At 41.8% G+C, this 21,267-nt stretch overlaps 1 protein-coding gene across 6 annotated transcripts in view; it reads right to left on the bottom strand.

The window, feature by feature from the left end:
- LOC124551354 (echinoderm microtubule-associated protein-like 2) overlaps positions 1 to 21,267 on the bottom strand; it is a 666,787-nt gene that overhangs the window by 314,744 nt on the left and 330,776 nt on the right. For 5 of the 6 annotated variants that reach the window (XM_047126388.1, XM_047126384.1, XM_047126387.1 and 2 more), the window contains exon 1: positions 12,462 to 12,601. The exons of the other annotated variant lie outside the window; for it this stretch is intronic. The gene's annotated coding sequence lies outside the window, so the exon portion shown is untranslated. Of the gene's footprint in view, positions 1 to 12,461; positions 12,602 to 21,267 lie in introns of those variants that run through there. 6 annotated transcript variants of the gene reach the window in all.

Consider the following 21,267-nt stretch of genomic DNA (forward strand, 5'->3'; position numbering starts at 1 on the left):
TTCCTTTGACGCTTTTTTCGTCTGCCATGTGAGCAGGAGGTCCCGGGTTCGAAGTTCAAGTCTCGGTCGGGGCACACATCTTCAAGTGTTCCCGATGGTGTTTATCAACGCCTGTAAGCAGCTAGAAAGGTCTGTATTTCATTGTAATTTCACTCTCATTCATTCCATCTGTTTGGCCCAATGAAAGATACACTCTACAGAAAGCAGTACGTGGATGAAGTTATTGCTGCGGTCATACAGCCTAACGCACTGAACGGAGATTATGTTCAAAAGTAGGCTTTTATAGCCAAAAGAGTGGGAAATAATACAGTGTAACGAAATCCTGAATAAAAGCAACCTGCTTCCAGAAATGCATGTGTCGCTTTACTTCTTGAAAGCCCCGCGTACAAACGCGTACTCTGCAACTTCTCCGCCCTAAGGAAAATAACGCAAGTGACGCTACACAGTATTACGAAATCGCGGAGCGTTAATATAAGGCGAGAACACGGTTACTGAGGGAGGCAGCGTCTTGTAAATTTAATTAGGAAGTAGCGATGGAAATAGCGAGATGAATGTGGTGACTGCGCGGTCCGCTTTTCGGTGACGGACACGCTGAAGCTGCAGACAACACTTTCGGTCATTCATACCTCACCTGGCTGCGAAGTACCACGGCAAACACTAGCGCTCTCTCTGTCCCAGGGGCTAGCATCTGTGACCTTGGGACAGGAGATCCTTCTCAGCGCTGCGTCATGTCACGCGATTGGCAACTGCTCACGAACTCCATGAGCCCTGCAGAACTGCTGTTAAGTTAGATAAGAACTGGCCCTTGGTTTTACCCAGAGACGCATACATATCCCCCCTGTTTGACTCTTTTTCTAAAAAAAGAGTCGAGGTTTTCTACGAACTTCACGCTTTTCATCTTGCTTCTTTTCGGCACCGGCACTACATTAGTTTCGCCGTCTGGCAACCAATCAACCGGTAAAAAAGGCTCACGCACTGAAATACACAATAAAAAGCACTCCGTCGTCAGGCCAAGAGTGGCCTACCGGGACCACCCGACCGCCGTGTCATCCTCAGAGGAGGATGCGGATAGGAGGGGCGTGGGGTCAGCACACCGCTCTCCCGGTCGTTATGATGGTATTCTTGATCGAAGCCGCTACTATTCGGTCGAGTAGCTCCTCAATTGGCATCACGAGGCCGAGTGCACCCCGAAAAATGGCAACAGCGCATGGCGGCCTGGATGGTCACCCATCCAAGTGCCGGCCACGCCCGACAGCGCTTAACTTCGGTGATCTCACGGGAACCGGTGTCTGAAATACACAACAGCAACCAATTATTTTTTTCCGATTTCTGACTGGCTACTGGATGTGAATAAGTTCGATTCAAAGGCTATTGAGTGCAGGTTTGCCATATTGTCTATATTCATACTAGAAGCAAAAATTTTAATTTCAGTTACGTTGACATTTTGTGTAGAGAACAGACAGTGTTATACGAGGGTGAGTCGAATGAAAACCTTAAATTTGTAATAACAAATCGAAATTTCGCGCCGTTATCCTGTAAGTTGGTAAGCGAGCTACAAACAGCGTGCAGAATGGCCTGTAGGTGGCAGCATTGTGCAGATGCACACATACCGTCGCAGTAGCAGTATAGAGATGGCCGCCTTGCGACTTGCGCCAGGGAAGAACAGCGTTCTGTTATTCTGTTTTTGCGTAGTGGAGGTGTGAAACCTATTGAAATTCATCGACGAGTGAAGGTTCAGTACGGTGATGCATGTTTGCACAGCAACAAGTCTACGAATGGAGAACGAAGTTCTCAAATGGTGTCACTTTAGTGTAAGATGCTCCTCGTTCAGGTCAGGCACAACGAGTTGTGACTCCAGAGAAGAAGTGTTTTCCATATGTTTGGACCACTCAAAGACGCAATGGGAGGAAAGAAGTTCCGTTCTGATGAAGAGGTACGCCACGCGGTGCATGAGTGGTTGCGCGGACTACCAGAAGAATTTTTTTCTAAAGGAATTTATGCACTTTGTAAGCGCTGGAGGACTTGCATTGACCGTGAGGGAGATTATGTTGAAAAGTGATATAGCTTTGTACCACATCTGCACAGTAAATAATATTTTAAAAAATATTTAAGGTTTTCATTTGACTCACCCTCGTATGAAATAGCGTCAATATAGTGATTTTTATGCATCGCGCAAGGTTTAATCTGCAGTACGGTTTTCAGCAGGATAGTGGCCTAAATGGGGACGCCTACCAACCCTGATGGATACTCTTAGTACGAAATTTTCTTGAACTTTAGGTTTCCGCTACCCCCTTTCATTAAATCAATTTCCCCGGTTATCCTACGAGAGTTACGAGACTTTTTCATCCATGTAGCGACAAATTTCGGAAAACTTGCTGTAAGGAAACTGGCTATGGACCGACGTTTTATTCTTATGACGAAACTGAGGAAACGAACTTATTACATGATATTGCGAAATTCTTGGACAGAAGGGGAACACACACCTCTGCGCCTGAATATACGAGAAATCCTTATGAAGGTAACAGCTAAAGAATCGTAAGGAAGCTTTCTGTAACGGACTGTGCGCGGTTTTGAAACTTCCTGGCCTGTTTGCTCAGCCGTGAATCGAACCCGGAACCTCTGTCATTCGCGGAGAAAGTCTCTACTGACCGAACCATCCATGCATGACTCATGACCAGGTTCAAGCTTTACATCCGGCAGTAGCTCTTCTCATACGTTCCAATCTAAGGTAAGTTTTGCTGCGTACCTTGCGGGAATATCACTCTTGATATTGGGGAGAAATGGGTTAGCCACAGCATATGACATTGTTTCCGGAATAAAATTTTCACTCTGCAGTGGAGTGCGCGGCGATTTGAAACTTTCTGGTAGAATAAAACTGTGTGTTGGATAGGGACTGGAATCCTAGGCTGTGACTACATCATTCTTGTTGAGTTAAAAATACATTCTGTTCTGTTCCACAAATACACATACCAGAAATTTATATGGCACATGAGCAGGAGTCATAAGTAGGGTACATCGCTCCAGATTTTTGGGTCAACATACTGATGAAAACTTTAACTGGAAAAAACATTACTGAGCTTCTCACAGAATTAAGTTCAGCTACTTTTGCTCTTCGTATAACTGCTAGTCTTGGAAGCAAATCAAGCAACCTCCTGACATATTTTGCATAGTGTCAATTATGCCGCACGGAACAATTTTTCGGAGTAACTCATAACATACAAAGAACTGATTTCACAATGGCGAACGTGTGGTGTTCACCCACGGGCCTCATGTCTTTTTGACTCTTCAACGAACTAGGCATTCTAACTGCACCGCCACAATAAACATATTCGGTAATGAAATTCGTTATTAATAATCCATCACAATTCGAGCGGAAAATGACCTTTTTTACCCATTGCTAAAGCTGTCAGTGGCTCAAAGAGGAGTTCAGTATGCACCGACGAATATTTTAGATAATTTGCCCAATAACATAATATGTCTGACAGGTAACAAAGCAAGTTTTAAATCTAATTTAAAATTATTAGTTCCCATGGACAACTTTTTCTATCCCACTGACGAATTTCTCTTTAAAAACTGAAAAAAGAATATTAAAAAGCAGGCTTTCTGGGTTTGTGAACCCACTGACGAAGTGTAAAACCACCACGTTTCGGTCACTGTTGCAAGTAACCTTTTTCAGTGACCGAAACGTCGGTAGTTTAACATACTGACAATGCAGTCACAAACCCAGACAATTTTTATTGACTGAAAGAAGAATAATTTAAGTGTTATTGCACGAGTAGGGCTAGTGCGTTCATTAATTTTAACAGTAATGATGTATACATATCCAGTAAACTGACTCATTCCGCATCATTTCGACAAAAGAATCTTTCACATGAGGTCGTCGTCGTTGTGGTCTTCAGTCCAGACTGGTCTGATGCAGCTCTCCATGCTACTTTATCCTGTGCAAGCTTCAATTCCAAGTACCTTCTGGAACCTATCTCCTCCTCAATCTGCTTAGTGTATTCATCTCTTGGTCTCCCTCTACGATTTTTACCCTCCACGCTGCCCTCCAATACTAAATTGGTAACCCCTGGATGCCTAAGAATGTGTACTACCGACCGATCCCTTCTTCTAGCGAAGTTGTGACAAATTCCTCTTCTCCTCAATTGTATTCAGCACCTTGTCATTAGTTACGTGATCTACCCACCTAATCTTCAGCATTCTTCTGTAGCACCACATTTCGAAACCTTCTATTCTCGTCGTGTCTAATTTATCTTCCACATTTCACTTCCATACATGGCTACACTTCATACAAATACTTTCAGAAAATAATTCCTGACATTTAAAACTATACTCGATGTTAACAAATATCTCTTCTTCAGAAACGCTTTCCTTTCCTTGCTATAGCCAGTCTACATTTTATGTCCTCTCTACTTCGACCATCATCAGTTATTTTGCTTCCCAAATAGCAAAACTCATTTACTACTTTAAGCGTCTGATTTCCTAATCTAATTGCCGCAGCATCACCCGATTTAATTCGACTATATTGCACTATCCTCGCTTTGCTTTTGTTGATGTTCATCTTATATCCCCCTTTCAAGACACTGTTTATTTCGTTGAACTGCTCTTCCAGGTCCTTTGCTGTCTGTGAGAGAATTACGATGCCATCGGGGAACCTCAAAGTTTTTACTTCTTCTCCGTGGATTTTAATTCCTACTCCAAATTTTTCTTTTGTTTCCTTTACTGCTTGCTCAACATACTGATAACCTACAACACTCTCTCACTCCTTTTCCAAACACTGCTTCTCTTTCATGCCCCTCGACTCTTATAACTGCAATCTAGTTTCTGTACAAATTCTAGCTAACCTTTCGCTTCCCGTATGACCCCTGCCACCTTCAGAATTTGAAAGAGTATTCCAGTCAACATTGTCAGATGAGGTATGGATCATGTAACTAAGTAACTTTCTCCGCAATATCCTTTCTCCCAAGAAAGCTAATCCCGCAAGGTATGCAGCAGACCCTCTCCGAGGCTCAGAACGCATGAGGATCGCACTGGCGGAAATACAGCCCTTACAGGGCGGGCCGTAGTTTAATAGCATTGTCCGCGAATCGGAACACAGTTTTAATTTTCCAAAGAGTTTCAAAGAATTCTGTCTCAGATTTCATCCTCACTACTCTCTCTCTCTCTCTCTCTCTCTCTCTCTCTCTCTCTCTCTCTCTCTCTCTCTCTCTCTCTTAGCAGGATCCATTTGTGAAGAATATTGTGTTGAGGAACTTAAGTATTTCAAGAAAAACTGATCTATTACAGTGTTTTCAAAATACAACCATTCGAAGAATAATTCTCAGGGAGTATACGTTCAGCCGCATACACTGGGTGATTTTATCACATGGAAGCAAACTGCACGAAACAGTGCTCGAGAGAATCAAGGGCAAAACGGTGTCCTGGTCGGAAATGCGTTCCAAGGAAGGTACATCCATCTGAAGATGTAGATAAACGAGCTTCGATAAAGTAGATTTCAGTGACAAAGCACGTATGAAAGAACACACCAGGCGAGTAGGAGTTTTCTGTCCTTTAGAGTGCGGAGCTAAAACACTAGCACAGACACAAAATTCCCACTTACCAGGTGTGTTATCACGTGTGCTTTCTATCATTCAGAAATACACTGTCAAAGAGCCTTTACCTACACCTTCACGTCGGTGTACGTCCCTTGGAACCCATTTCTGGGCATATATGCATATGTACAGTATGGCAGAGTCCTGCACTGGAAGTTGGGTCTCACGCTATTGATAAAGCTGCTATAATACTTGACTGTTAAGTTTTGTATTGATTATGACGAAATCACGAATAATCTACTGCGAAATAATCATTTCGAGGGCTCCTAATTCGCTTTTTCGTCGTAACCAATACAAAACTCAACAGTCAAGTGTTATAATGGCATTATCAATAGCATGAGACCAAGTCCTCCAGTGTAGGACTCTGCCATACAATACACGGTGAACAAATAAAGAAAAACCTTGAAAGCAGCAGGAGTTATCTTCTATGGAACTAAATATTCTCAGAATATATGCGTGTGATCTTTCTTGCTACTTATCCTATCAGGAAGCGTTTCCTGAAGTTTGTCTCCATTTACCAACATCGCCCTGTATACAGGTTGTAACGAGGCGCATTTTCTCAAGTTTTTCGGCAGGTATATGCAATTTCGTTTTTCCAATGTGTAGCATGAGTCAACCCAAACAAACAGTGCTGATCACGTCTTTAATGCGACTTCCAGTGTTTCCTCTCACAAACAAAATCATTTTTCAAGCTGAATGTTACGTGACCATTCGACAGTGCGGTGTAAAATTATTGCGACATTTATCTTCTCGATTATTGAGAATTTTTGGGAAAACACTTAAAAATTAGCTGGAAATAAATTTTGAAACCCAGGAAGAACAATGTGGCTTCACAGTTGGTAAATCGTGCGTAGTCCATATTTTCACATTACGAGAGATCTTAGAGAAACATAGGGAAAAATAAAAAAAGATAGGATTAATTTTTATAGATTTAGGAAAAAGCATATGATACTGTCCCGAGAGAACTACGTTGGAGTGCATACATTTGGCAAACATGAAGTGTGTCTCAATTAAAATACAGGAATGTATAAAGATAACATATGTCAAGTGAAAACTGGTGGTACAATTTCACAGAAATGTAGAACAAGCAAGGGTCTGTTACAAGGCTGCCCCAGTCACCAACATTATTAAAAATCTATATAGATATCAGTCTTAAGACATGGTCTCGTGAATGCAATGGACTGGGGCTAGAAATTAAAGATGGAGTTTATTTACATCACCTACTATTTGCTGATGATACGTTATAGCACAAGACGGGGAGGATGCAAATTATATGTGTAACCAATTTGCAACGGAATATAGAAACTGGGAATTGAAGATTAATTACCAGAAAACAGAATATCTCACATGATTCATACATACAGGGAAAGAAAAAAAGGCCAATACTTTCTGTTATTTGGCTCCACTTTAGAGTTGCAGGGAAAAATCAGAGTTAGAAATTAATAAAATAATCAGCAGTGGAACGAAGGTCAATGGGATTTGTTTTGATTCTTGGTAGTTGGCGTTGTAAGTCAAGAAAATCCATGTTATCGTTTTTGCGTGGAAAATGGTTACGGATAAATAAAAAAACTTGTTTACTTCGCAAATTTTGATTCGCTAAAATTAAAACTCTCCCTCTCTCCCCTTAAGGTAGGGTTTGAGAGAGATGAATTCGAGTTTCACAAATGTTGACCCAAATATTAATTTTTTCCGCAGATTCGGATAAGTTTTGTTTCTGTGGTGGTCATGAGGCCACACAACTTTGAATTGTCAGACAAATAATCTGAATAGGTAACTAATTAACATTTATGAAGTAAATAATAATTTTTTTATTTATCCGTAACCATTTTCCACGCTAAAATGAGAACCAGAACTCGTACTTCATGGATGTACCTCCAGTGAACATAAAGCGAAACCATGTACTGTGTGTGTAGCGCCGCTACGCCCCAACCTTGAAAGGCATTTGCCCGCTCTTGAAATAACAGTGTAAACATGCACCTCATATTAGAATCACCAGTCCAAACTTAACACTTCACGCTATAGATACCTATCACAAATTACGTAATTGCGCATAGGAGAATGTAAACAGTTCGATATGTTTATCACAACTTTTTATGACCCAAACGTGAAAAAGAAAATAATTTTGCTTTCACAAATGTGAAGGGCATATAATATTCGGCCAAAGAGCTTAACTTGAAAAATACTGTGACAATGCATACAAGCCGGGATGTGTTTACAAACCAAAATGTGTACTAACCAACGCGTTGCATACACCCGCTTAAACACTGTAGCGCAAGTCGATTTTCCCTTTCATTGAACGAATTCATGCGAGTTACGGTCAGATAAAAATTCCAGAATTAACAATATCTGCCTAGACAGCGATGCAGAATATATGGCCAAGTGTCGCGTAATTGACGTAGCATGTATGTACTAATATAACAGTTAAAGTCGGAGATTTGACTATTGTGTATTACAGCTTCTCTTGTCTTACTAATAAGCCTTAGTTATTTGTGGAGCGAACGGAGACCTCGGGTTATGCTATAAATTAGTCTTATCACAACCTACGTTTCCTAACCACATTCGTTGGCTTCCAAACTAACCTACACCTCAAGCTACGCTACAGAATTTTTTATCAGGATAGCCAGGTTTCACATCATTACACAATAAGAAAATGCACTCGTCGTCAAATTTTGCATCATGAATATTTGTGCTAGTAATCCATCGTGTTCAGTGTAGTAGTTTAGTCCAATGCGACATTTTTCGGGATGTTACAGCTGCATCACGTTATCACCTAGCAGTAAGGCACCAACGTGGTTCTTAGTTTTACGCGAATAGCCACTGCCGAAATTAATGACGATTGACGGTTTCCTCCATTTCACCACGACACGTTCATCTTATTTACTGATGAAAACCTTCCACATTTGCACTTAAACTTCGGAAATTGCAAAATGGTTAAGGCTGTACTTCGCTACCCAAATGACAAATTTGTGAATCTAGGGTGTATTAAAGAAACAATTCTCATATTACTATCGTTTACTTAAACAGATAAAATAAAAGAATTCATAGTAATGATAGTTAACAATTATTTTTACATTGCATACGATTTGGCACGCTTTTCAGTAATAAGCATTTCAAATCAGCCGCAGTACACTCAAGAAGGTAAACCTGATTTTTAACTGGCACTACTCTGAATACTGTAGTAAAGCCATAAAAATGTTGCATTATTTGAAGTGCAAGCGAATATGCAGCAGTCTTTTACCAACGCAGAAGTTGAACATTTTTTCGCCGTATGAAGGAAACCATTAATAATACTGTTTCCTTTATCTTGTCTGAACGATAACAGCGTCGTTCATTTACTGCCAGATGATAAACTGAAGCGGATACAGCTCACAAAAAAAGTCAATATAGCCCTTGAATAAAGTTTTGGAGCTCCGATAGGCATTGGACTAAAAGAAGAAAACGATATATTCTGACTAAAGGCTCCGTATTACAAGTGAAGAATATCATCAACCTAAACTGGCGTCCAACTGGATAACACAAAATGGAGTCATCACACAGATAAACCAATCAAGAAGCTCCGTCCAGAGTGTTCCGTCGCGGATGCTCAGAGTGTGAAAATATGTTGTTGACATCCACCTACACAAGGAGAAATGGCCATCGTAATAAAATGCGAAAAATCAGATCTCGCACGGAAATATTTAGTTTTTCGTCTTTTCCACGGGCTATTCGAAGGTGGAACGGTAGGAATATAGTAAAAATGGTTCAATGAACCCTCTGCCAAGCATTTAAGAATGAACTGCTGAATAGTCGTATCGATGTAGACACGTCTTTCCTTGTATTGACCTAAAGAGAAGACTCTGGCTTATGTCGCTTGTTTCCACTCGCTGTTGTCTTACAATATGTTCTACGGCATTAAACCCGAAGCAGCTGTTTATTCAATTAAAGATCAAGAAGAAGGGTTCATAATGGAGTAATGTAGTCCTACATTGTCGCAGTTACTCAGTAAGTTCCCACCAACACGAAAGCCAGAAATTCTGATTTCATCTGGAAAAAAATAACACGTATTTCATTACATAATTTACGTCATGTCTTAGGATCCTTGATATCAGCTGTTATAATAAATGGAAAACACTGTCTGGCCCACTTTTTTTAACAACCGTCTACCGCTTTTGGTCTGCCCTGCAAATCATCTTCAGATCTGGATCTGCAAGACACATTTGTCAACTCTGGTATGAATGAGATAAAACGCGTAAAAACGTTTGTCTAATTCATACCGCTGTTGACAAACTGCACCTTGCGTAGCCAGACCTGACGACCTACAGGTTCGACCACAACCGGTTATCGGTTGTAAAAGAAACTGTTCTCCAGACGGTATTTTTCCATTTATTATACCTCATTAGCCCCTCTTTCTACAAGTTATCTCATTATCTAGACTCAAGGATTGGCATGTTCTGTTAGCTACATGCTAAGTACCAGTGTTTGTTGTAAAGCTACGGGTGGTAAATAATAATGTACTGTAAATATAACTCAGTAATTACCGACATAGGTAAATATTATCTTCGGAAAAGAATGCTGTAATCAAGTTAGGTAAACAACAGCTGTATGGTATAGCGCTGCATCGTATGGGAGTGAATCTTTGATTGTGGGTAAATCAGAAGAAAAGAGAATCTAAGCGTTTGAAATCCAGAAAATCATTAAGACTGGTAAGAGAAGAACGTAGGTTCTCCGCAGAATCTGCGTGGAACCGAATACGTGTAAAATATTGAACTGAAAAAGGGCCAGCATGATAGGACACGTGTTAAGACACCAGGGAATAACTTCCTTGGTACTAGAGGAAGCCGTAGATGGTAAAAATTGTAGAGGAAGACAGAGATTGGAATATATTCAACAAATAATTGAGGATGAAGGTTGCAAGTTACACTCTGACATGAAGAGGTTGGTACCCCCCTCCCCCCCCCCCCCCCCCACACACACACAAAGTGTAAATGAGGAGGCAAAAGCATTTTATACAAAATGAACGGTTTTTGTTAATTTACTCATTTACGATTAGCTGGCATAAGCATGAATAGCATTAAGCAATACGATGATGTTTTATTGTTAATAGAGGTTAGGTTTCTATGATTTCCTAGTCTTTTACCAACGTATATCTTGACTCCTTCCACGCTCCTGGTGATGGACTCTATGGAACACGCTGGGTAGAGCGAGCAGTCACCATATACTTTTTCAAAAACTTGTTTCTGTTATGACACATTCGTTTGCCACGCCAACATAACAAACGATCCCCTTTCAAAATAATCAAGATATAATGTTGCTTTGCACATGATTCTGTCATCCCAGATTCCACAAAAAAGTTAGTGACATTAAGGTCGAAGCAAAATAGCAATATCGTGATTCTCCATACACTCCGAAGGATTTCGCATCCGCCCACCCCAACTCAATATTAATGTCTTCAGTTAGTGTGAAAAAGCTGCAAGAAAATCGTATCAATACTGCGACAGTTATCGGAAAATTTCCTGTATATAAACGGGCTATAGGCTTAATTCTAACAATAAAACAAGGAAAAACAGACGGACTGATTGTATAATCCTGAGAACTACTTGGACAGAAGCGGAAAACGTAGCTATGCGTTTGAATGACGAGAAATGGGTATGCAAATTCTGAGAACTACTTGGACAGAAGCGGAAAACGTAGCTATGCGTTTGAATGACGAGAAATGGGTATGCAAATTCTGAGGACTGTATTGTTTCCAGCTTACTCTTCTTCTCCCATTTGTTCTCTCTCTCACGTAACAGTAAAATTCGTCAAAAAGATTGCGTGTTGTATTATAAAAAGAGCATGACAGCACAGCGTTTCTATAAGCAACCATGCAGCGAAACAGTAATGATTTTCGACAAAAAGTATACGTGATAATCGCGCGAAATATTGGGAAAGGGGGGGGGGGGGGGGGTGAAATGAGAACAAATTATAAAAACGTATGCGCAATGGATATAAAAAGATGCATTCAATACGAACGCAGCAATATGCATATTTCGTCCAAGTCCCCGACGTTGGCGATGGACACCATAATGCTTCCACATTCAAGCCTAAGAGTTACGAAATTCATAATTTACGTACATAATCTCTACAAACGTATTCTTCATGTCGATTCCAACATCGCGTTCCCAGAACGGGAACTTCCTGTCTTATAAATTTACAGTCGAGTTCATAGCGACTAGTTTCATACGTGTCGGCTCATTTTCAAACCCTTACCTGAGTCATTCTCATGTTAATGGAATAATTTCACAGTGTATTAATGAAATTATTTCATCAAATGAGGGCTATTCTTAAAACAAATCTCAGGAAATGGTTTGAAAAATCAACAAATACCTTTAAAACTTCTCATTATTGTTAACGCAAATGAGCGAAAAAATTCGAGAAATAGTCTTAGTGGATTTATATAACGCAGCAATTTACAATTTACCTATCAATTTTCGTTATTCATAAGAAGAAGTGCACTGAATATGGACTGAACCTAGACATCGGGTTCCGCTACAGATGTCAGTCACCACGATGTTTACTTCGTAGCCACATTTGTTATCTTCGCCATGTCAGGATGAGGTGGGCATATCACCACACACTCACCAATATTTGACATACATTAACCGAATCAAACCCGCTCTTAGGCAGCATTTGCATTTATCTCTAAGACTATCAGTTTATCACAACAATGTAACACCTTGACTCACTAGCAATCCTAAAAACATCAATATGGCGTAATCCGGCGTTATCAGACACGACGCAGCCTCCAATATCGCATCCCACGGTTGAACAACATAGCAAGCATATGCTACAACATCTGTCGCATCTTCAACAGTTGCGAGAGGATGTTCTGCACTGTGGGTGAACACTCACGAGGTGATAGGTGCGACGGAGGCGGCGGCTGCAGATGCTACGCTTCCATGGCGTCGCGGTGTCGGTCACCAGGACGACGGAGACGCGTGGCGGTTTGCACTCCCCCGACCCTTCGAACACAACCTCACTCGCCGGTCGCCGCGGCGCGACTGAAAGGAATGACCTAATGAAGCGCGCAGAGGGGGAGCGCCTGACAATTGATGGACGACGGCGCATGCGCAGAGGGGCTGCCGGGCGCCCGAGGGGCTCCGAATGAAACGCCGAGGGGCCACGGCGCACAAAAACGGCGGAGGGAAGGCAGAAGACATGCACGAACACCGGCGGGAATTGGAGCTCTCTTAACGCCTAGCCGCCGAGCACAAAGGGTGCCCTTGCGGCGGCGGGAAGCCAGCTGTTAGCAACGCGCTTTTCTCGCCTACCACTTTCTCCCGCTCTTCCCGATTTTCTCTCTCAGCTGACGCGAAGTGCAATTCAGCTACTCAGCCCTCCTAGACGCGAGGTCACAATGAAATCCACAGTGTATCCGAGATTTCAGATGAAACTGAATCCTGAGCAATTTATAACTGCACAGAGCGCCGAAAATATGTGGCATCTAGCTAAAGAAAATATTATGCAGACAGCTATCGGAACATTTGGGATGCAGGGTAGGACTCAAAGTGACTGGTTTACTGAATGTGAAAGTGAGTTGCGTCTTTATATAAACAAGAAACGTAATGCTCATATATAGGTTATGAATAATCCCAAAGACCAACGAGCAATAGCTGAATACAAGGCCTGCAAAGCAGATCTGCAACGAGTTTCTCGCCATTGCGCAAATAGATACTGGACCAACCTTTGTAAAACTATTCAGATCTGCCGAGACAAAGGAGACTATAGTGGCATGTATCAAGGCATCAAAAAGGCCAATGGAGCAACAAGCAGGAAGTTCGCTGCAATAAAAGATCTAAATTGAGACCCAATCAACAATTAAAACCAGCAGCTAGATAGATGGGTGCAGCACTATGCTAAACTATGCTCAGAAGAGGTCAACACTTCTTCAGAAGCTTTGGGTACTTTACCAACTTACCCAGTTATGTCTGAGCTTGATGATCCTCCCACTGTTGACGAATTAAAACTCGCACTTAAAAGTCTAAAGCTAGCCAAGAGTACAGGCCGTGATAACTTACCAGCAGAAATCATCAAACTTGACTGCGTTTTGCCAATATTGTATCAAATCCTATTGCAGTGCTGGGAAGAAGGCACAGTACCTCAAGACATGCGAGATGCAAATATAGTAATAATCTATAAGGGAAAAGGTGACAGAGGCAATTGTAACAACTATAGAGGAATATATCTCTCTTGAGCATTGCTGGAAAGGCGTATGCAAGGATAATCCTGAAGGGACTGGAAACCTTGGTTGCTCTGATCTACCCTGAGTCACAGTGTGGATTTCGAACTGGCAGATCCACAAGTTACATTATATTCACCTTGCGCCGCCTACAAGAGAAGTGCCGCGAACACAGAAGTCCATTATATGTGGCTTTTGTTGACCTCAACAAAGCCTTTCACACCGTCAGTAGGGAGGGACTCTACAGCATATTGGAAAACATTAGATGTCCCCCAACTTTGCTGTCTTTAATAAGATCTTTTCATGACAATATGCGTGGCTCTGTAATCTTTGATGGCAGTACATCTAAACCATTCAGTATTAACTGTGGCGTAAGGCAAGGCTGTGTGTTGGCACCTACACTTTTTGGAATTTTCCTCTCGGGTCTGCTCTAAGTGGCTTTCGAGAATTGCAATGTTGGAGTACATCTGCATACTAGGAAATATGGAAGGCTTTTCAATGTCAGTCTTCCGAAGAGTAAGACAAAGCGCTACGAGATAGTCCCTCGTGAACTCCTGTGTGCTGATGATGCTGCAATTGTTTGCGAACTCCGCAGAAGAGCTGCACGAGCTAGTATCAAGGTTTAGTCACGCATGCCACCTATTCTCGATGCGTGCAAACAGCAGTAAGAGATTATGGTTCAGGGTGCTAACACAAAGCCGAATATCACACTAGATGGCACTACTCTGCAAGTCGTAGTTAACTTCTGCTATCTTGGATCTACTATAGAATCAAACGTGCCTGTTGACAAGGAAATTGATGCTCGCATTGGAAGAGCTGCGACAACTTTTGGCAAGCTCTCTACACGTGTTTGGAAAAACAACAAACTCTCTTTGACCACCAAAATTCTTGTATATCAAACTTGCGTCCTTAGCATCCTTTTGTATGCACCGGAAACATGCACTACCTATGCCAAACAAGAACGTCGCCTTAATGCTTTCCACGTGCGGTGCCTGAGATCCATCCTCGGAGTAACGTGGAAGGACCGAGTGACCAACGAAGCAGTGCTATCTGAAACGAACTGCACCAGTATTTCAGCTATCTTGAAGCAGAGACGACTCCGCTGGCTGGGACACGTCCACCGTACGGATCCTGACAGATTACTACGTGAGGTGATGCTTGGAGAGATCTCTATACCTAAAAGACCTGTAGGACGTCCTGTATTGAGGTTCAAGGACTCCTGTAAACGAGATATGGAGAGCTTTGGAATCGACACAAGCAGATGGGAGGCACGGGCTAGCATGAGACCAGAGTGGCGAGATGATATATCATCTGGAATGTCGAAGCATGATGAAGGCTTGTTAGACAGATTGAGGCAGGAAAAGCTTAGCAATGCTACCACTGCTCCTGCCTCAGCAATCAGATACAATTGTGACAATTCCGGCAAGAGATGCCGTGCTGCCATTGGCTTGACAAATCATATGAAAAAATGCAACCCATAAAGACACAGACACTGCAACAATCATCTACCAAGATGTCGTGGCCAATATATATCCGAGATTTCCCCGTACTCCTGGGTCAAAATATACTATTCAGGGCAATTATAAATGTACCCACCAGGACAGCCGTGCACGTTAAAGAGGGAGACAAAGAGGTGTGGTTTTTAGGCAGTTTTCCACATCCACCTTGGCAAATGCATGGCTGGTGCCTACGTCCCACCTCAGATACACGACGCCTAAAAGTTTTGTCCCACGATGTCACATTTGACCATGCGATTACATTACACGCAGACGCAAGATGTACAGAAATTCCTCCCCAACGGCAGGAGTGGGGGCGGAGGGAGGGGGGAGGAATTGGCAGTATCGTCGTCTACGCCTTGGTATTGCCAAATTTAAACAGACTCAAAATCCCCAAGATTGGCGATCTTTTACACAAGCTCGAAATTTAGCGCGTACTTCAAAGCGAGATGCCTATAACAGTTTCCACAACGAAACTTTGTCTCGAAACCTGGCAGAAAATCCAAAGAGATTCTGGTCGTATGTGAAGTATGTTAGCGGCAAGAAACAATCAATGCCTTCTCTGCATGATAGCAATGGAGATACTATCGAAGACAGTGCTGCCAAAGCAGAGTTACTAAACACAGCCTTCCGAAATGCCTTCACAAAAGAAGACGGAGTAAATATTCCAGAATTCGAATCGAGAACAGCTGCCAACATGAGTAACGTAGAAGTAAATGTCCTCGGAGTAGTGAAGCAACTTAAATCACTTAATAAAAGCAAGTCTTCTGGTCCAGACTGTATACCAATTAGGTTCCTTTCGGAGTATGCTGATGCATTAGCTCCATACTTAGCAATCATATACAACCTTTCGCTCGACGAAAGATCCGTACCCAAAGACTGGAAAGTTGCACAGGTCACATCAATATTCAAGAAAGGTAGTGGGAGTAATCCAATAATTTACAGGCTCATATCGTTAACGTCGATATGCAGCAGGATTTTAGAACATATATTTTGTTCGAACATTATGAATTACCTCGAAGGAAACGGTCTACTGACACCTAGTCAACATGGGTTTAGAAAACATCATTCTTGTGAAACACAACTATCTCTTTATTCACATGAAGTGTTGAGTGCTTTTGACAAGGGATTTCAGATTGATTCGTATTTCTGGATTTCCGGAAGGCTTTTGACACTGTACCACACAAGCGGCGCGTAGTGAAATTGCGTGCTTACGGAATATCGTCTCAGTTATGTGACTGAATTTGTGATTTCCTGTCAGAGAGGTCACAGTTCGTAGTAATTGACGGAAAGTCATCGAGTAAAATAGAAGTGATTTCTGGCATTCTCCAAGGTAGTGTTATAGGCCCTTTGGTGTTCCTTATCTATATTGACGATTTTGGAGACAATCTGAGCAGCCGTCTTCGGTTGTTTGCAGATGGCGATGTCGTTTATCGACTAATAAAGTCATCATAAAACCAAAACAAACTGCAAAACGATTTAGAAAACATATCTGAATGGTGCGAAAAGTGGCAGTTGACCCTAAATAATGAAAAGTGTGAGGTCATTCACATGAGTGCTAAAAGGAACTCGTTAAACTTCGGTTACACGATAAATCAGTCTAATCTAAAAGCCGTAAATTAAACTAAAAACCTAGGTATTACAATTACGAACAACTTAAATTGGAAAGAACACATAGAAAATGTTGTGGAGAAGGCTAACCAAAGACTGCGTTTTACTGGCAGGACACTTAGAAAATATAACAGACCTACTAAGGAGACTGCCTACACTACGCTTGTCCGTCCTCTTTTAGAATACTGCTGCGCGGTGTGGGGTCCTTACCAGATAGGACTGACGGAGTACATAGAAAAAGTTCAAAGAAGGGCAGTACGTTTTGTATTATCGCGAAATTTCCAAGAGAGTGTCACAGAAATGATACAGGATTTGGGCTGGATATCATTAAAAGAAAGGCGTTTTTCTCACGAAATTCCAATTACACACTTTCTCCTCCGAATGCAAAATATTTTGTTGACACCGGCCTACTTAGGGAGGAACGATCACCAAGATAAAATAAGGGAAATCAGACCTCGTACGGAAAGATATAGGTATTCATTCTTTCCGCGCGTTATACGAGATTGGAATAATAGAGAATTGTGAAGGTGGTTCGATGAAGCCTCTGCCAGGCACTTGAATGTGATTTGCAGAGTATCCATGTAAATGTAGATGTAATAGTAGCCTATGTACACGTATTGTTGGATCTCTCGAAATGAAATTGGAGAAGCGCCATACCATTCCCACAACACGACACTGACTGCATAAAGGCCACCCGAGACGAAGGGAACTGAAAATGAATACGCGATTGCAGGAGGCTATAGCTATGTAATGCATAGCGATACATCGATAAGACTATGATTTTAATTGAATTTCTATCCTGCGTTCACTTATCTGTTGTCTATAAGCGGCACACAAATAAAAAGTAGACAGATGGGGAAAAAACTGGCCAGAGTATAGTAGGACTTAGCTCTGGGGGTTTCGTGCAACTTAATTATGTATACAGACACTTCATCCATTCTAGGAGTCCATAATCTGCACGATCTTTGCCTGTTATCGACAATGATAGAGCAAGATATCGGTGGTGCGAATGCTTTAAAATTATGTTTGATGTCAGATAATTAAAGATGAATGAAACACTTTTTTCGCGTGATCTAATTAAAAATCAACGATTTACTAAATTTTTCCTTTCCTTGCACTGTGATACCTTGCTTCTTGTCAAGTTTCATGGTTCTAGGTCAACGAGAAGTATCCCATAGTTTTTACTAAGTGATTTTGCAGTATCAAAACATATGACATAAATGACCATATCTTTTTCTGCACTGACTTAGAAGCTTAATATTTTTGCACCGCCAAGGGGCCTTGGTAGACAATATAAATTTTACCTCGATACGCCGTCCCGTTTCGCAGAAAACGGCATCTTATCTCACGGACGGACGACTACACAATCGAATGACAAATGCCAAAAGAATTTTTTGCGGTATGATTACGAATCAACAATTTCGGTTTCTCCCCTTAACTTGTACTATGTAGCCATTCGTCTTGCCAAATGTCATGATTCTACAGGTTTTCATGAATGAGTTTGCGAGTGTCAAAGTATATGACACAAATGAGCGTTTCTTTTGATTGTATTGACTGAGAAGCTTAAGTTTTCTACATGGCCAAGGGGCCATATATCTTGGTATGTGAGACGAATTCAATTTACGCCCACCTGGTTCTGAGAAAAAGTGACCTTTACAGATGAGACAGACAAACAGTCGGACACCAAATGACTAGGAAATATTTTTTTCGCGTATTATTATCACGAACGGATATTTTTCGGATATTTTTCTTTACATATATTGTGAAACCTTGCTTCTTGCCAAATTTTATGGTTCTACGTCAACAAGACGTAATAAAACTGATTATGGTGAGGCAAATGCATCAATAGATCTTGAATAATATGAAATGACTGATTCCCACCTTAAAGATTCAAATCCCAGAATTCTACGACGAAACAGCTATACGAAAATCTATAAACGTCAACTTATATAAACACTATATGTACTTACTATGATTATTATGGACTTCTACATCTACGTGATTACTCTGCTATTCACAATAAAGTGCCTGGCAGAGGGTTCAATGAACCACCTTCAAGCTGTCTCTCCACTGTTCCAAACACGAACAGCGCGCGGGAAAAACGAGCATTAATTTTTTCTGTGCCAGCCCTGATTTCTCTTATTTTATCGTGATGATCATTTCTCCCTATGTAGGTGAGCGCCAACAGAATGTTTTCGCAAATGGAGGAGAAAACTGGTGATTGAAATTTCACGAGAAAATGGTTCAAATGGCTCTGAGCACTATGGGACTTCTGAGATGATCAGACCCGTAGAACTTAGAACTACTTAAACCTAATTAACCTAAGGACATCACACACACCCATCCCCGAGGCAGGATTCCGGACTGTAGCGGCTAGGACCGCTCGGCTTTCACGAGAAGATCTCATCGCAACGAAGAACGCCTTTGTTTTAATGATTGCCACTACAAATCACGTATCGTGTCTGTTCCGCTATCTTCCCTATTTCCCGATAGTACAAAACGAGCTGCCCTTCTTTGAACTTTTTCGATGTCATCCGTCAGTCCTACCTGATGCGGATCCCACACCGCACTGCAATACTCCAGAATAGGGCGGACAAGCGTGGTGTAAGCAGTCTCTTTAGTAGACCCGTTGCACCTTCTAAGTATTCTTCCAATGAATCGCAGTCTTTGGTTTGCCCTACCCACAATATTATCTATGTGATCGTTCCAATTTAGATTACATAAAAAAGATAGGCAATGATAAACAATTATTTGTTCTTTGTTTTTGTAATGTATGCTCCAAAGATGATTTTGCATGAATAGATCGATACACAATAATATTTTCTTCAGTACGAGTATGGAGTACGATTTATGTATGTGTTGAGTTAGCATGAAGGTTGAACTTAATAGTACCGCGAAGTGAAATAATAGAAACATATCTATTCGACAACAGATACTCATGTAATAAAATGAAATCGAGCACTCCCTAGATCAGTATATAAAGTTGCATTTCGGAATTTAGCATGGACATGTATTACGAACCTATAGTTTTCGACAGCAACAAAGAACAATCACAAATGAGTACTACGAAAACTGTTTTTTTTTTTTTAAATTCTACCATTACTGCCTCTCTCTGCAGAGCGTCACTATCTCAGGGTCCCGAGTGCTGTGAAACTGTGACCGGTTGCCCAGATTTAAACTTACTTCAAAATTAATGAATTGATTTTGGGTTATAAGAGGGCCGTGACGATTAGAGGTTGACGTCTGACTTTTTATCTTTGTGGAAATAGTCTGCAACTGATGAACTACAGCTATGAGCAGAATCGTAAACTTCTTAAGATTCTTTTATCTGGTAGGTTGATAGAATTTGAGTGTCGAATCCGTTGAAGGCCTCACGCATGGCCCTCATTTCGGCCAGACACTGTTGGTAGCGGGTGGACCGCTACTTGCCGTTACGACATCGCGGCGTGACAATGCACCACCTCACACGTTAGAGCGGCCCTGCTAGAGTTCCGTTGCTACATCGCCTGCAGCAGACGGCTCACCCGAGCTCTGCCACTTCCGCTACGTAGCACACGAATTCCTCTACGTGTCCAAAACCGCCAGTAGCTCCAGAACCTGAGCTCCGCAACAGCACTTACGTCTGCATGATTACTCTCCACTTCACACTTGTGTTTGGCAGAGCGTTAATCGAACCAGTTTCGGACTATTCCTCAACCATTTCACTCTCGAATAGCACTTGGCAAAAACCGATACCTGCTTATTTCCGCGCGTGCTGTGATTTCAATTCTTGTTGCCCGCATCTCGTGGTCGTGCGGTAGCGTTCTCGCTTCCCACGTCCGGGTTCCCGGGTTCGATTCCCGGCGGGGTCAGGGATTTTCTCTGCCTCGTGATGGCTGGGTGTTGTGTGCTGTCCTTAGGTTAGTTAGGTTTAAGTAGTTCTAAGTTCTAGGGGACTTCTGACCACAGCAGTTGAGTCCCATAGTGCTCAGAGCCATTTGAACCATTTTTTCAATTCTTGTTATCACTATGGTCTTTTCCCCGTATATGAGAATCAACAAACTGTTGTTGCATTCGGTTGAGAAACTTGGTGATTGAAATGTCGTGAGCCGGCCGTTGTGGGCGAGCGGTTCTAGGCGCTTCAGTCCGGAACCGCGCTGCTGCTACTGTCGCAGGTTTGAATCCTGCCTCGGGCATGGATGTGTGTGATGTCGTTAGGTTAGTTACGTTTAAGTAGGACTGATGAACTCAGATGTTAAGTCCCATAGTGCTCAGAGCCATTTTGAACCATTTTTTTAAATGTCGTGAAAAGATGTAGTCGCAAAAAAAGGGCCTTGTTTTGCTGGTTGCCACTATAAATCGCTTGTCCGTCAGTCTCTCCTATTCGCGATAA

The sequence above is a fragment of the Schistocerca americana genome, chromosome 9 (assembly GCF_021461395.2).
Source record: "Schistocerca americana isolate TAMUIC-IGC-003095 chromosome 9, iqSchAmer2.1, whole genome shotgun sequence".
NCBI classification, from domain to species: domain Eukaryota; kingdom Metazoa; phylum Arthropoda; class Insecta; order Orthoptera; family Acrididae; genus Schistocerca; species Schistocerca americana.